This window comes from Oncorhynchus clarkii, chromosome 23, assembly GCF_045791955.1.
Source record: "Oncorhynchus clarkii lewisi isolate Uvic-CL-2024 chromosome 23, UVic_Ocla_1.0, whole genome shotgun sequence".
Classification (NCBI taxonomy): domain Eukaryota; kingdom Metazoa; phylum Chordata; class Actinopteri; order Salmoniformes; family Salmonidae; genus Oncorhynchus; species Oncorhynchus clarkii.
Genome location: NC_092169.1, coordinates 32,464,813 through 32,478,613, shown reverse-complemented (window position 1 = coordinate 32,478,613; position 13,801 = coordinate 32,464,813). Strand labels below are relative to the sequence as shown.

The 13,801-nt window shown below is 41.6% G+C and overlaps 1 protein-coding gene across 1 annotated transcript in view; it reads left to right on the top strand.

The window, feature by feature from the left end:
- The first annotated feature begins 307 nt into the window (after positions 1-307).
- The window catches only part of LOC139381601 (inward rectifier potassium channel 16-like), a 56,285-nt gene continuing 42,791 nt past the window's right edge, over positions 308-13,801 (top strand). The window contains exon 1 of the mRNA XM_071125253.1: positions 308-400. The gene's annotated coding sequence lies outside the window, so the exon portion shown is untranslated. The remainder of the gene's footprint in view (positions 401-13,801) is intronic.

The following is a 13,801-nucleotide window of genomic DNA, read 5'->3' as shown; positions in this document are numbered from 1 at the left end:
GTTTATCACTTTTTTGGTTACTACATGATCGCATGTGTTATTTCATAGTTTTGATGTCTTCACTACTATTCTAAAATGTAGAAAATAGTAAAAATAAAGAAAAAGTCTTGAATGAGTAGGTGTTCTAAAACCTTTGACCCGATAATGTATTTAAAATGTATCAAAAATACTGCCCAACTCTGGGTACATAAAAAATATCCCTTGAAGGGGACACCAGTCACACGGAGTTGGACTTTAAACCCAAATATGCCCTCAGATCAGTCATTGTTGAAGTGACTTTTAATGTACTACGAGTGTTTCCATCAGTATTGCACTTTCAGTCATCTCCGGAAAATAGTTGTCTGTGTGGCTACTGGACTATAGTCTCAACCTAGCAGTTCACTGGCCCAGCCGATGAACAGTAAGTGGTACAGTTTATCATCTCTTTCTTTGTTGAAATTATCTTTACAGTCTGGGCATTTACAGTGCTGGCTGTGGTGGTGGAGTAGGATGAGTAAACCATGAAAGTACATATCTAGAGACATTGCAGCCTAAAAATGTTTCAAGGGGCTCTTTGCAGTTTTGGGTGTAAAAAACTAGTCAATACTATTTACTCTCCAAAGAGAGTAATTTATGGAGTCATTTCTGGGCACTCACATGCAAATTGACAGACATCGATGAGCATAGTCTCATGTTTGCCTCTCTTGCTCTGATACATCTGTAGACATCACTGTTTGTGACACTGTCACCAGTCTGACTGTCTTGGTTGCACTTTAGAATAACTTTTCATTGATATGCCACTAATAGATCATTTGTAGGGCATGTGTTCTGTCTTTTTCTCTCTTGTGCTGTCTCTCCATATTTAAAAAAAACATTGTTTGTGAATGAGCAACAGGGTGAGCGTCATGCCTCATCAGGCAGTCTAAACAACGCCGCACAGCGCTGCGTTCCTAACTGATCACTGTGTTGGCTGCGTGTCACAGACCTTTGAATACTATTTCCAGTAACATATCACCCTGCATCCCACTGATGGCTTGCTTCTGAAGCTAAGCAGAGTGGGTCCTGGTCAGTGCCTGAATGGGAGACCAGATGCTGCTGGAAGTGGTGATGGGGGCCAGTAGAGAGCACTGCTTAAAGGATATAGCAACACCCCAGTGAAGGGGACATTGTGTAGGGTGCTGTTTTTTTGGATAGGACGTTAAAATGGATGTGACTCCCTGTGGTCACTAGAGACCCCATGTCACTTATCATAAGAGTAGGGGTTTTAAACCTGGTGTCCTGACTAAATTCCCAATCTGGCCCGCATACCATCATGGCCACCTAAACATCCCGACTTCCAATTGACACATTCATCCTCTCTCCTCCCTCCTGTAACGCTTTCCCAAGTTCTTGCTGTCAAATTGTGCTCCACACGACCTTTTCCCACCTGGACAAAAGGAACAGCTATGTGAGAATGCTGTTCATTGACTAACCTCAGCGTTCAACACCGTAGTGCCCACAAAGCTCATCACTAAGACAAGGACCCTTGGAATAAACACTTCACTTTGCAATTGGATCCTGGACTTCCTGACAGGCTGCCCCCAGGTGGTAAGGGTAGGCAACAACACATGTGCCATGCTGATCCCCAACATGGGGGCCCCTCAGGGGTGCGTGCTTAGTCCCATCCTGTACTCTCTGTTCACCCACGACTGCATGCCAAGCACATCTCTAACACCATAATTAAGTTTACTGAAGACACAAGCGTGGTAGAACTGATCAACGATGAGACACCTATAGGGAGGAGGTCAGAGACCTGGCAGTGTGGTGCCAGGACAACAACCTCTCCCTCAACGTAAGCTGATCGTGGACTACAGGAAAAGGAGAGCCGAACATGCCCCCATTCACATCGATGGGCTGTAGAGGAGCGGGTCGAGAGTTTCAAGTTCCAAACTATGATGGTCCAAACACACCAAGACAGTGGTGAAGAGGGCATGACAACAACTTTTCCCCTTCAAGAGACTGAAAAGATTTGGCATGGGTCCCCAGATCCTCAAAAAGTTATACTGCTGCACCATCGAGAGCATCCTGACCGGTTGCATCACCGATGGTATTGCAACTGCTCGGCATCCGACCGTAAGGCGCTACAGAGGGTAGTGCGTACGGCCCAGTACGTCACTGGGGCCAAGCTTCTTGACATCCAAAGACTCCAGTCACCCAAGACTATTCTCTCTGTTCCGCACGGAAAGAGGTACCAGAGCGCCAAGTCTAGGGCCAAAAGGCTCCTTAACAGGTTCTACCCCGAAGCCATAAGACTGCTGAATAATTAATCAAATGGCCACCTGGACTATTTATATTGACCCCCTCCCTTTTGTACACTGCTGCTACTCACTGTTTATTATCTATGCATAGTCACTTCACCCCCACCTACATATACAAATTACCTCGACTAACCTGTACCCCCACACATTGACTCGGTACAGGTTAGTCGAGGTCATTTGTATATGTAGGTGGGGGTGAAGTGACTATGCATAGATAATAAACAGTGAGTAGCAGCAGTGTACACATTGACTCGGTACACTGTATATAGTCTCATTATCATTATTTTGTGTTACATATTATTTAAAAAATGTACTTACATTTTTTAATAAATATTTTCTTAACTCTATTTCTTTGACCGTATTGTTGGTTAAGGGCTCGTAACTAACCATTTCACGGAAAGGTTGTATACGGCACATAATATTTGGTTTGATTTGATAAAAGATCATATTTTCTCAGTCAACTTACCTGGTAAAAATGAGTTTTAATAAATAATAATCATAATAAATAAATTTAATGTTTGCTTTAGCCTACCTGCTCTTCTGCAACCATTATATTAGTTCCATTGCACCAGGCAAGCTCAATCAAGCCCAGATACAGTATTTGAAATTATTTGGAATACTATTTGAACCCAGGTCTGGTGTGTTATTAATGAGTATTCTCATCCACCACCACATAAATGAAAACAATACCCTGAGCTCTGCTCTGACTTAACTGCATGGATGGAAAGCTCTCTCTCTCATCATAACAATCTCATGAAGAATTTCTAGTTCATGCTAAATTACGTAGCATACTTTTTCAAAGTGTTCTGTGAATCTGCTGATTAGGGCTCTGTCCCAAATGGCACCTTATTTCCTGATATATTTCATTTGGGCCCTGGTCATAAGTAGTGCACTATATAGAGAATAGAGTGCAATTTGGGTCATATACTTATGGGTCGTTCCAATTTGTCTAAACCAAGCTGGTACACTCCAAAGCCACAGAGACACTTAGAGTGAATGGTATTTTTAGTACAGCTGGGTCTGGAATCAGATCAGTTCAATTAAAGTATTTCCAAAATAGAGAGAGGGAGAGAGAAAAAAAAGTGGTGAAACTATTTTCGCCCGCTGCAACCAAACCGTTTACACAAACATTATGCACAGATGAAAGATCAGGATATGAAAATGTTGATCATATTTCTTCACACGACATTCTAAGAATAATAACTACTCAATGATGTAATATGTGTAAAAAAAAACAAGATGGAAAGAAAATGTAAAACGAAATTAGACAAACTCAAGAGACAAGTTTGAAACCAAGAGCGGGCCGGCCTTTTCAATTCAATTTCAATAACTGTGACAACACATGCCCCAGTCTTTTATTGAGATGCAGAAGAAGCTCTTTATACCTATATCCAACAGCCAGTAAACAGCAGTGCAAATGGATCTAGGAAATAGTGTTTTGTTGGTCAATTGCAGGCACTTAGATTTTATAGGTTCAAACTCTTAAGGGTGGCACCCATAAAGTCAAGTGTTTACAAACCTTTTAAAACACATCATTTGTGATTAGAGTTAAATAGGTTAATATAGTTTAAGTTGTTTGTTTAATTGTTGTTTATTAAATGCACTGTTAACCAAGAGGCTTTGAAATGAGCGCTGTTAGGCATACATTAATGACTTAATTCACCTGGTGATGTAAAGTATTCGGCCTACATTTTACAATACTATTACATAATGAATCATATGGTTACAATCAATGTTATTGATGGTTGTTGTTGGATGGAATAAATACAGACAAGAAACAGAAAACAAAACAATGGAAGCAAGAAGGAATAGAAGAACAAAACATCAGGTACGAGATGTGAAACGCAACAGAACACAAAAGAAAACAGAAGCCTCAGAAGCTGACGCTTAAATGTAAACTTTTTCGAATGTAGCCCCTTTGTTGATGTAGTTGCACGTAATTGCACATGGTCAAAGGATACATGTTTAGCTGTTCACATTAGTTCACACCTGGCACATTTAGCCCTATCCTAACCTCATCAAGTGGCATTGATTATTTCCTGTAAAAATTCTCCATCAACCTGTCAAAGATCTTAAACCTTTTTATCACCAAACCAATGTAATTTCATAAGATGGGTTAACTCAGCCACCAGAGGAATATATATTTAAACCTCCAAATTCAAGGTTTACTTTTGTTCCACTTTACTTGGTCTGTCTCAAGTGCAGAGTGCCAATATTGCGTGATCATTGCATCCTTTAGGTCATCTTAAGACAAATCTCGTGTTCGCATATATCAGTAAAATGTTTTGCTTATCCGTTTAACATGCATCCATGTGCTTTTACTGAGAAAAAGTACATCAGCTGTCTCAATATGTCTCCCAATGTTGTTAATAAAGAGAACAAACAACAGGGGACCTAAAATGGATCCTTTTGGCACACCTGAGAACAACTCTACGGTGTCCAACTTACAACCAGCTTAACACACTGTGTTTGATTTGACATGTAGTTCACAAACCACTCCAGAGCATGACCAGTAATCTCAACACACTTTAATCTCTACACCAAGACAGTATAGTCCACATTGTCAAACACCTTTGGCGAGTCTATGAATACAGACACACAATGCAGCTTCCTATCCAGGGCACAGTGAACATCATTCAAAACCTTCAACATTGCTTTGACAGGGCTATGGCAAGACTTGAAACCTAATTGTATACCACTCAAATTGTTTTCCTGGAGGTAGGCCTTAAACTGCTTATTGATTAGGGACTCCAATACTTTTGTCAGAACAGACAACTTAGATATGGGCCGATAGTTATACAGTAGAGTGGGATCTCCTTGCAAAAGAGGTAGGACAAATGCTGATTTCTACAACCTGGGGATTACAATGCATTCTAGGGTGAGGTTTAAAGTGCATGTTACAGGGGGAGCAATGGTGTCTACAGCTAATTGTGTTAGGCAGGGGTCTAGCTCATCAGGGCCACGGATTTTTTAAACATTAATTGCTTTCAGGGCTCTACGCAACTCTGAGACATAAAAGGGCAAGAAGGAGAACCTGGAGGAGTTCTAGGGAGTGTCAGGCAATTTCAAAGGAAGATCATGTTGACCTCCAAGCCAATTAAATAATCCGCCTCCATCAAGAAAATGTGATTAAAAGAGTTCAGAATATAGGTAATTTTAGTTACCACCTGTGAGTCAACCAAGATTTGTTTAGGGAGCTGTGCATTTTTTAAAAATTATTCAGTTGATCTTCTTTGGGACTGGGGGGCAGTATTGAGTAGCTTGGATAAAAAGGTGCCCAGAGTAAACTGCCTGCTACTCAGGCCCAAAAGCTAGAATATGCACATTATTAGTAGATTTGGATAAAAACACTCTGAAGTTTCTAAAACTGTTTGAATGATGTCTGTGAGGATAACAGACCTCATATGGCAGGTAAATACCTGAGAAACCATGAAGTGGGAAATCTGAGGTTTGTAGTTTTTCAAGTCATTGCCTATTGAATATACAGTGTCTATGGGGTCATATTGCACTTCCTAAGGCTTCCACTAGATGTCAACCGTCTTTAGAACCTTGTTTGAGGCTTCTACTGTGAAGGGGGAGAGAAAGAGAGCTGTTTGAGCCAGGTGTCTGGCAGAGTGCCATGAGCTGATCACGCGTGCGCCTGTGAGAGGTAGCTGCGTTCCATTGCATTTCTAAAGACAAAGGAATTCTCCGGTTGGAACATTATTGAAGATTTATGTTAAAAACATCCTAAAGATTGATTCTCTACATCGTTTGAAATGTTTCTACGAACTGTAATATAACTTTTTGACATTTCGTCTGAACAAGTGATCGCGCATTATGCATTTGGATTACTGGTTTAAACGCGTGAACAAAAAGGAGGTATTTGGACATAAATTATGGACTTTATCGAACAAAACAAACATTTATTGTGGAACTGGGATTCCTGGGAGTGCATTCCGATCAAGGTCATCAAAGGTTAGTGAATATTTATAACGCTATTTCTGACTTTTCTGACACCTCTCCTTCTTTGGAAAATGGCTGGATGTTTTTCTGTGACTCGCGCTGACCTAACATAATCGCAAGGTGTGCTTTCGCCGTAAAGCCTTTTTGAAATCTGACACAGCGGTTGCATTAAGGAGAAGTTTATCTATATTTCCATACAGAAGACTTGTATCTTTTATCAATGTTTATTATGAGTATTTCTGTAATTTGATGTGGCTCTCTGCACTTTCACTGGATGTTTGTTTGAGACAATGCATTTCTGATCATAACGCACCAATTTCAAATGAGGTTTTTGGACATAAAGATTGACTTTATTGAACAAAACACACATTTATTGCGTAACATGAAGTCATGTGAGTGCCATCTGATGAAGATCATCAAAGGTTAGTGATTAATTAAATCGCAGAGTTTTTGCTAAAATCTTTTGGTCTGTATTAAGGAGAGATATTGGTCTGTATGACCCTACCTCTTCTGGATCTTTACCCTTCTTATGTATAACTGTAATGAATGCTTCGTCAAAGGAGAAGGGAGAGCTCCATCCTCATTGGCATGAACCAACATTTTGTGCAGGTAGGGAGAGAGCATGTTGCTGAATGTTTTATAGAATTCCCCAGGGTATCCATCTGGGCCCGGGGTCTTGCCACTCTTTAGAGATTTAATTGTTTCTCGAATTTCATCAAGAGATATTTCCTTATTCAGGAAGTTAGAATCTTCCTGGTTCAGGGCAGGAAGATTACAGTCCTCCAAAAATGTTTGCATAATTAAGGGGTTAGGATCCGCTTTAGATGTATATAGAGTCTCATAAAGCTGCTGGAATATGTCAATGATGTCTTTGGGGGAAGAGAGTAATTCCCCAGATGCAGATTTAACTTTGTGAATCATTCGGTCACTCACATTTTTTCGAAGTTGTCTGGTGAGTAATTTGTGTGGTTTGTCACCAAACTCAAAATATTTTTGCTTGGCATAGAGAAAAGATTTAGCAATTTTAGCTGAGAGAATCTGATTATATTCAAATTTTAAAGAGGTAATTTTTTTATGTTTCCCCATAGATGGATGGCTAGCATTCTCCCTATCCAGTAAGTGAATTTGTCCCTCCAGTTCTTCCAGTTTTACTCTGTTTTGCCTACTCCTGGCAGCCTGAAAGGAGATGATACAGCCTCTCAGATAAGCCTTCAGTGTTTCCCACAATAATGCTGGGGAAGTCTCTGTGTTGTCGTTGGTATCAAAGAAAAATGTAATTTGGTCTTTAAGATATTCACAGAATGTTGGTTCTGTGAGGAGCTGAGGATTCAACCTCCAGACCCTCTCGTTTGGTACAATGTCACCTAATCTCAGGGAGAAGGTGAGTGGACTGTGGTCCGAGATTATAATATCATGATTACCTCACATTACAGGTATAGGGGAGTAGTCTAGCATCCACCAAAAAGTAGTCAATTCGAGTGTAAACATTGTGAACATGAGAGTAAAAGGAGTATTCCCTACCCGTAGGGTTAGCGATCCTCCATATATCAAATAAGTTAGATTTTTTTACGTAGGTATTAGAGAATTCGCTTGAATAGGAGGTAGGGGTTCGCTGGGTAGAGGATCTATCCAAATATTGGTCTAGCACACAGTTAAGGTCCCCTCCAATGACCAGGTTAGTATGGGAGATATCTGGAATCAGGGCAAGGACTCTTTTGAAAAAAGAGGGGGTTATCAATGTTTGGCCCATATATATTTAGTAGAGTTACTGAGGTAACTCAGTGTGGAGTGGATTTCTCCTATTACGATTCCATACCGACCCTCTGTATCCGCAATAGTGGTTTTATGTAGAAAGTGTCACACCCTGACCATAGTTTGCTTTGTATGTTCTTTGTTTTGTTTGGTCAGGGTGTGATCTGAGTGGGCATTCTATGTTGGATGTCTTGTTTGTCTGTTTCTGTGTTTGGGACTGATATGGTTCTCAATCAGAGGCAGGTGTTAGTCATTGTCTCTGATTGGGAGCCATATTTAGGTAGCCTGTTTTGTGTTGGGTTTTGTGGGTGATTGTTCCTGTCTTTGTGTTTGTTACACCAGATAGGGCTGTTTTCAGTTTTTCACTGTTTTTTGTATATTGTTCTATTTTCATCTTTATTAAAGATGTATCACAATAACCACACTGCGTTTTGGTCCGCCTCTCCTTCAACAGAAGAATCCCATTACAGAAAGGGAATTCCTTTCTGTACCAGACTCGCTGTACAGAGAAGTTAGAGTGATACACTTGCCCCACCCACCTACACTTAAGTTTGCTATGAGAGTTTTTCAGATGGGTTTCTTGCAAAAATATCATATCAGACGAGAGTGTTTTCAAGTGGGCTAGGACCTTGCCTCTCTTAATTGGTTCGTTTAAACCCTTGACATTCCAGGAAGTGAATGTAAGCCCCGCCCTCCTCTCGTTTGTAGTTCCTATGGTGGCCTGCATAACATGTAACTCAATAAAAAGGTAAGAAAGCGCACCAAACCATCACGATCAGCATATGTAGCACCTACACCCGAGCAGTATCCAACCCACCCCTCCCCCTCTGCAAGCACCTTCACTTCCCACCCTGTTCCCCTAATTTCCCCAACACGTACCCCCCCATCAACCCACAATTAACAGGCATGCACAAACAGGAGAGAAAAAAAAGGAAAAATAAAAATAATAAACACATTGTCTGGCCGATGCCAAAGAAGCACGGCGCGATCTCGAACAAGAGGTAAAACAAAAATAAAATCCCAAATATACGTTCACCTCTCACTATCCTAGAACTTCTACTAACATATGAACTGAGGAGGCTCCCGCGAATAAAGTGTTCAGTTAGCATCTAATAAACCTAAACAGAATAAGATGCAATTTAAACATATTGCGCATTTAAGCATCATCCTGGGTCAATCCCAGAGATAAGCAAGATATAGCCTCACAAGATTATATTGCTAAGCACTGCCGGTCAAAACATAAACCATCCGCAACCGACATAGTCAGCCGTACCTTTACATACTATGGGTCAGGAGATCGGAACAAGGATTTGCTAAATTAAACGTACCCCCCAATAAAATATATATATATATATTTATATACATACATACATATATACATATATACATATAAATATACATATACATATACATACATACACACATACATGTGTATATATATACATACATATACATACATACACACACACACACACACACACATACATACATACATACATACATACATACACATAGATACACACACACACATACATACACACCCACACAAAAAATGCATATATAAAAATATATATTTAAAAAAATATGTATATACATCCATATGCACATATACACATACAAACATTCATACCCCAGAATAACAATCTACACTGATTTTAAAATATACACATGCATAAGACTAAAATGCTAAGAGAAAATAGTAATAGAGTACAAATAGTAATTATATGTACGCACACCTACACAGACATAAGCACTACAGAGGGCTGGTGGGACTCTAGTCGGGAGAGAGGCCCACGGCTAGACAAAGGCAGAACGGCACAAATCATCAACTTGCTAACCAGGTGTCTGCGTCTGCCCAACCATCACCCCCAGTCCCCTGCAAGCAATAAATAAATGGTATGGTAATAAGAATAATGTAAGGATTGTAAAATAAATAACAAAACAAAACAAAAATGGGGGAATATAAGTATATCCATCCGAAGGTGTCAGTGATCAAACCTGGAAGTAAAAATATGCATCGCTCTGAGCACAGCCGGGATGAAAGTGAATTTAACGTTAAGTGAGAGCTCTGACCGCCATCCATTGGTCGGCTCAGCGTCTTACATGTTCGGTAGTCCTTGTTGAGCCCGTTTAATACGGTTTCACCCATTATGGTATAGTATGGATTCGAGTCCATGAGCAGACCCTAACACACAATGAGAAGGCACTCTAACCTGTACCGGGGATTGGCGTATATCCCCGGATAAACTTCTCTGCGTCCAAAACCGAGGAGAGCCAAATCTTCTCACCGGAAGGCGGGGTAATTCTTAGTCTTGCAGGGAAGAGCAAGGCTGGGCGAAGATGGAGTTTCTAGAGTTTGGTCATGACATCTCTGTAGACGGTGCGATGCTTTGCCACATCGGGCGCATAATCCTCATAGACGCGGAATGGGTGCCCTTTATGTGACAGGTTGCCTCTCATTCGAGCTTCACGCAGGATAAGATCCTTGGTCTTGAAACTGTGAAAGCAGATGATTACTGGGCGAGGACGTTGGCCCGGTCCAGGCACTGGGACAAGGGAGCGATGTGCACGGTCCAGCTGGGGATCCGAAGCCAAAACATCCGATCCCATTGCATCCTTCAAATGCTTGGCGAAGAAGTCGGTGGGGCGAGAGCCCGCCTCTACCCCCTCTGCCAGACCAACAACGCAAAGGTTATTACGTCTGGATCAGCCCTCCAGGTCCACCACTTTCACAGAAAGCCTCTGCATACTATCCTGCAATGACGTGCATAGCTTCTCTAACTCTAACTTCTCTAACGTGCATAGCTTCCACAATACTCTGGCCATGCGAAGCGACCGTTCGAATGATGCACTCGATTTTGGTGTCCAGTTCAGCAATAGTGGCCTTAAGATCCTCAGCTATAGCAACAAGTAGCTCCCCCAAAGCCCGGGTAAGTTCTGTAAGTGTCAGGTTGTTGCATGTGCCTCCCGCCATGTCTGTCTCGTTGTTTAGTGGGGAGTAGGCCTCCGCTGTGGATTTATTGTCCTTTGGTCGCTTATTACTCGGCATTTTCATATAAAAAGTTACAATCTTGTATTAGAAAGAAACGTTTGTTGTAAAAAGTGCCATAAAGTAGGTTAAATTAGATTATTTCGCAAAAAATTTGCAGGAGCCTCTCACGCACAGCCGTTCACTCCAACATGCTAGCTCCGCCCCCTCTCACTCCAGTTTTTAATTGCTAAATTGTAATTATTTCACCACTATGGCCTATTGTTGCCTTACCTCCCTAATCTTACTACATTTGCACACACTGTATATAGACTTTTCTATTGTGTTATCGACTGTATGTTTGTTTATCCCATGTGTAACACTGTGTTGTTTGTGTCGCACTGCTTTGCTCTATCTTGGCCAGATCGCAGTTGTAAATGAGAACTTGTTCTCAACTGGCCTGCCTGGTTAAATAAAGGTGAAAAAAAGTCATTTTGCTCACCCAACCTAGCATTCTTTACAATCAAATGCTGGTCGTATTACCTCCCAAGAGAATTCTCGTCAGTTATCGTCACAGCTGTGTACATTCCTCATCAAGCAGACACCAAGGCGGCCCTCAAGGAACTTCACTGGACTCGATCTAAACTGGAAACCATATATCCTGAGGCTGCATTTATTGTAGCTGAGGATTTTTAACAAAGCAAATTTGAGAACAAGGTTGACTAAATTCTATCAGCATATTGATTGCACTACGCTTGGGGGTAATACCCTCGATCACTGTTACACTAACTTACGCGATGCATACAAATCCCTCCCCCGCCCTCCCTTCTGCAAATCCGAACACGATGCCATCTTGCTCCTACCATCTTATAGGCAGAAACTCAAACAGGATGTACCAGTGACTAGAACAATTCAACGCTGGACTAACCAATCGGAATCCACGCTTAAAGATTGTTTTGACCACACAGACTGGGATATGTTTCCTCAAGGAGCAACATCGATCTATATGCTGACTTGGTGAGTGAGTTGATAAAGAAGTGCATTGGACACGTTGTAGCCACTGTGACTATTAGAACCTAGCCTAACCAGTAACTGTAGATGGATAGCGGCATTTGTGCAAAACTGAAATGGCGATCCACCGCATTTAACCATGAAAAGAGGTCTGGCAATATGGCTGAATATAAAAAGTGTAGTTATTCCATCAACAAGGAAATCAAACAAGCTAAATGCCAGTACACAGATAAAGTGGAGTGGCATTTCAACGGCTCAGACACGAGATGTGGGGCCACAGGAAATCACAGACTATAAAAAAAAAAACAGCCACGTCACGGACACCGACATCACGCTTCCAGACAAACTTAACACCTTCTTTGCCCGCTTTGAGGATAATACAGTGCCACCGTCGTGGGCCGCTAAGGACTGCGCCCCTCCTCTCCTTCTCCCTGGCCACGTGAGCAAAACATTTAAACGTGTTAACCCTCGCAAGGCTGCTGGCCCGGACCGCATCCATAGCCGCGTCCTCAGAACATGCGCAGACCAGCTGGCTTGTGTGTTTACGGATATATTCAATCGCTCCCTATCCCAGTCTGCTGTCCTCACATGCTTCAAGATGGCCACCATTGTTCTTGTACCCAAAAGGCAAAGATAACTGAACTAAATGACTACCGCCCCTTAGCACTCACTTCTGTGATCATGGAGTGCTTTGATAGACTCGCCAAGGATAAAATCACCTCCTCCTTACCGGCCACCCTAGACCCACCTCAGTTTACATACCACCGCAAAAGGTTTACAGACGATGCAATCGCCATCACACTGCATACTGCCCTATCCTATCTGGACAAGAGGAATACCTACAGATGAAGTCGGAAGTTTACATAAACCTTAGCCAAATACATTTAAACTCAGTTTTTCACAATTCCTGACATTTAATCCACTTAAACACTCCCTGTCTTAGGTCAGTTAGGATCACCACTTCATTTTAAGAATGTTAAATATCAGAATAATAGTAGAGAGAATGATTGATTTCAGCTTTTGCTTCTTTCATCACATTCCCAGTGGCTCAGAAGTTTACATAAACTCAATTAGTATGTGGTAGCATTGCCTTTCAATTGTTTAACTTGGGTCAAACATTTCAGGTAGCCTTCCACAAGCTTCCCACAATAAGTTGGGTAGATTTTGGCCCATTCCTCCTGACAGAGCTGGTGTAACTGAGTCAGGTTTGTAGGCCTCCTTGCTCGCACACGCTTTTTCAGTGCTGCTCACAAATTTTCTATAGGTTTGAGGTCAGGGCTTTGTGATGGTCACTCCAATACTTTGACTTTATTGTCCTTAAGCCATTTTGCCACAACTTTGGATGTTTGCTTGCGGTCATTGTCCATTTGGAAGAACCATTTGCGAACAATCTTTACCTTCATGACTGATGTCTTGAGATGTTGCTTCAATATATCCACATAATTTTCCTCCCTCATGATGCTACCTATTTTGTGAAGTGCCCCAGTCCCTCCTGCAGCAGAGCACCCCCACAGCATGACGCTGCCACCCCCGTGCTTCACGGTTGGGCTGGTGTTCTTCGGCTTGAAAGCCACCCCATTTTCCTCCAAACATAACGATGGTCATTATGGCCACAGTTCTATTTTTGTTTCATCAGACCAGAGGACATTTCTGCAAAAAGTACAATCTTGTACCGTAGTCTGATTTTTTATGGCGGTTTTGGAGCAGTGGCTTCTTCCTTGCTGAGCGGCCTTTCAGGTAATGTCGATGTAGGACTTGTTTTACTGTGGATATAGATACTTTTGTACCTGTTTCCTCCAGCATCTTCACAAGGTCCTTCACAAGGTTGTTCTGGGATTGATTTTCACTT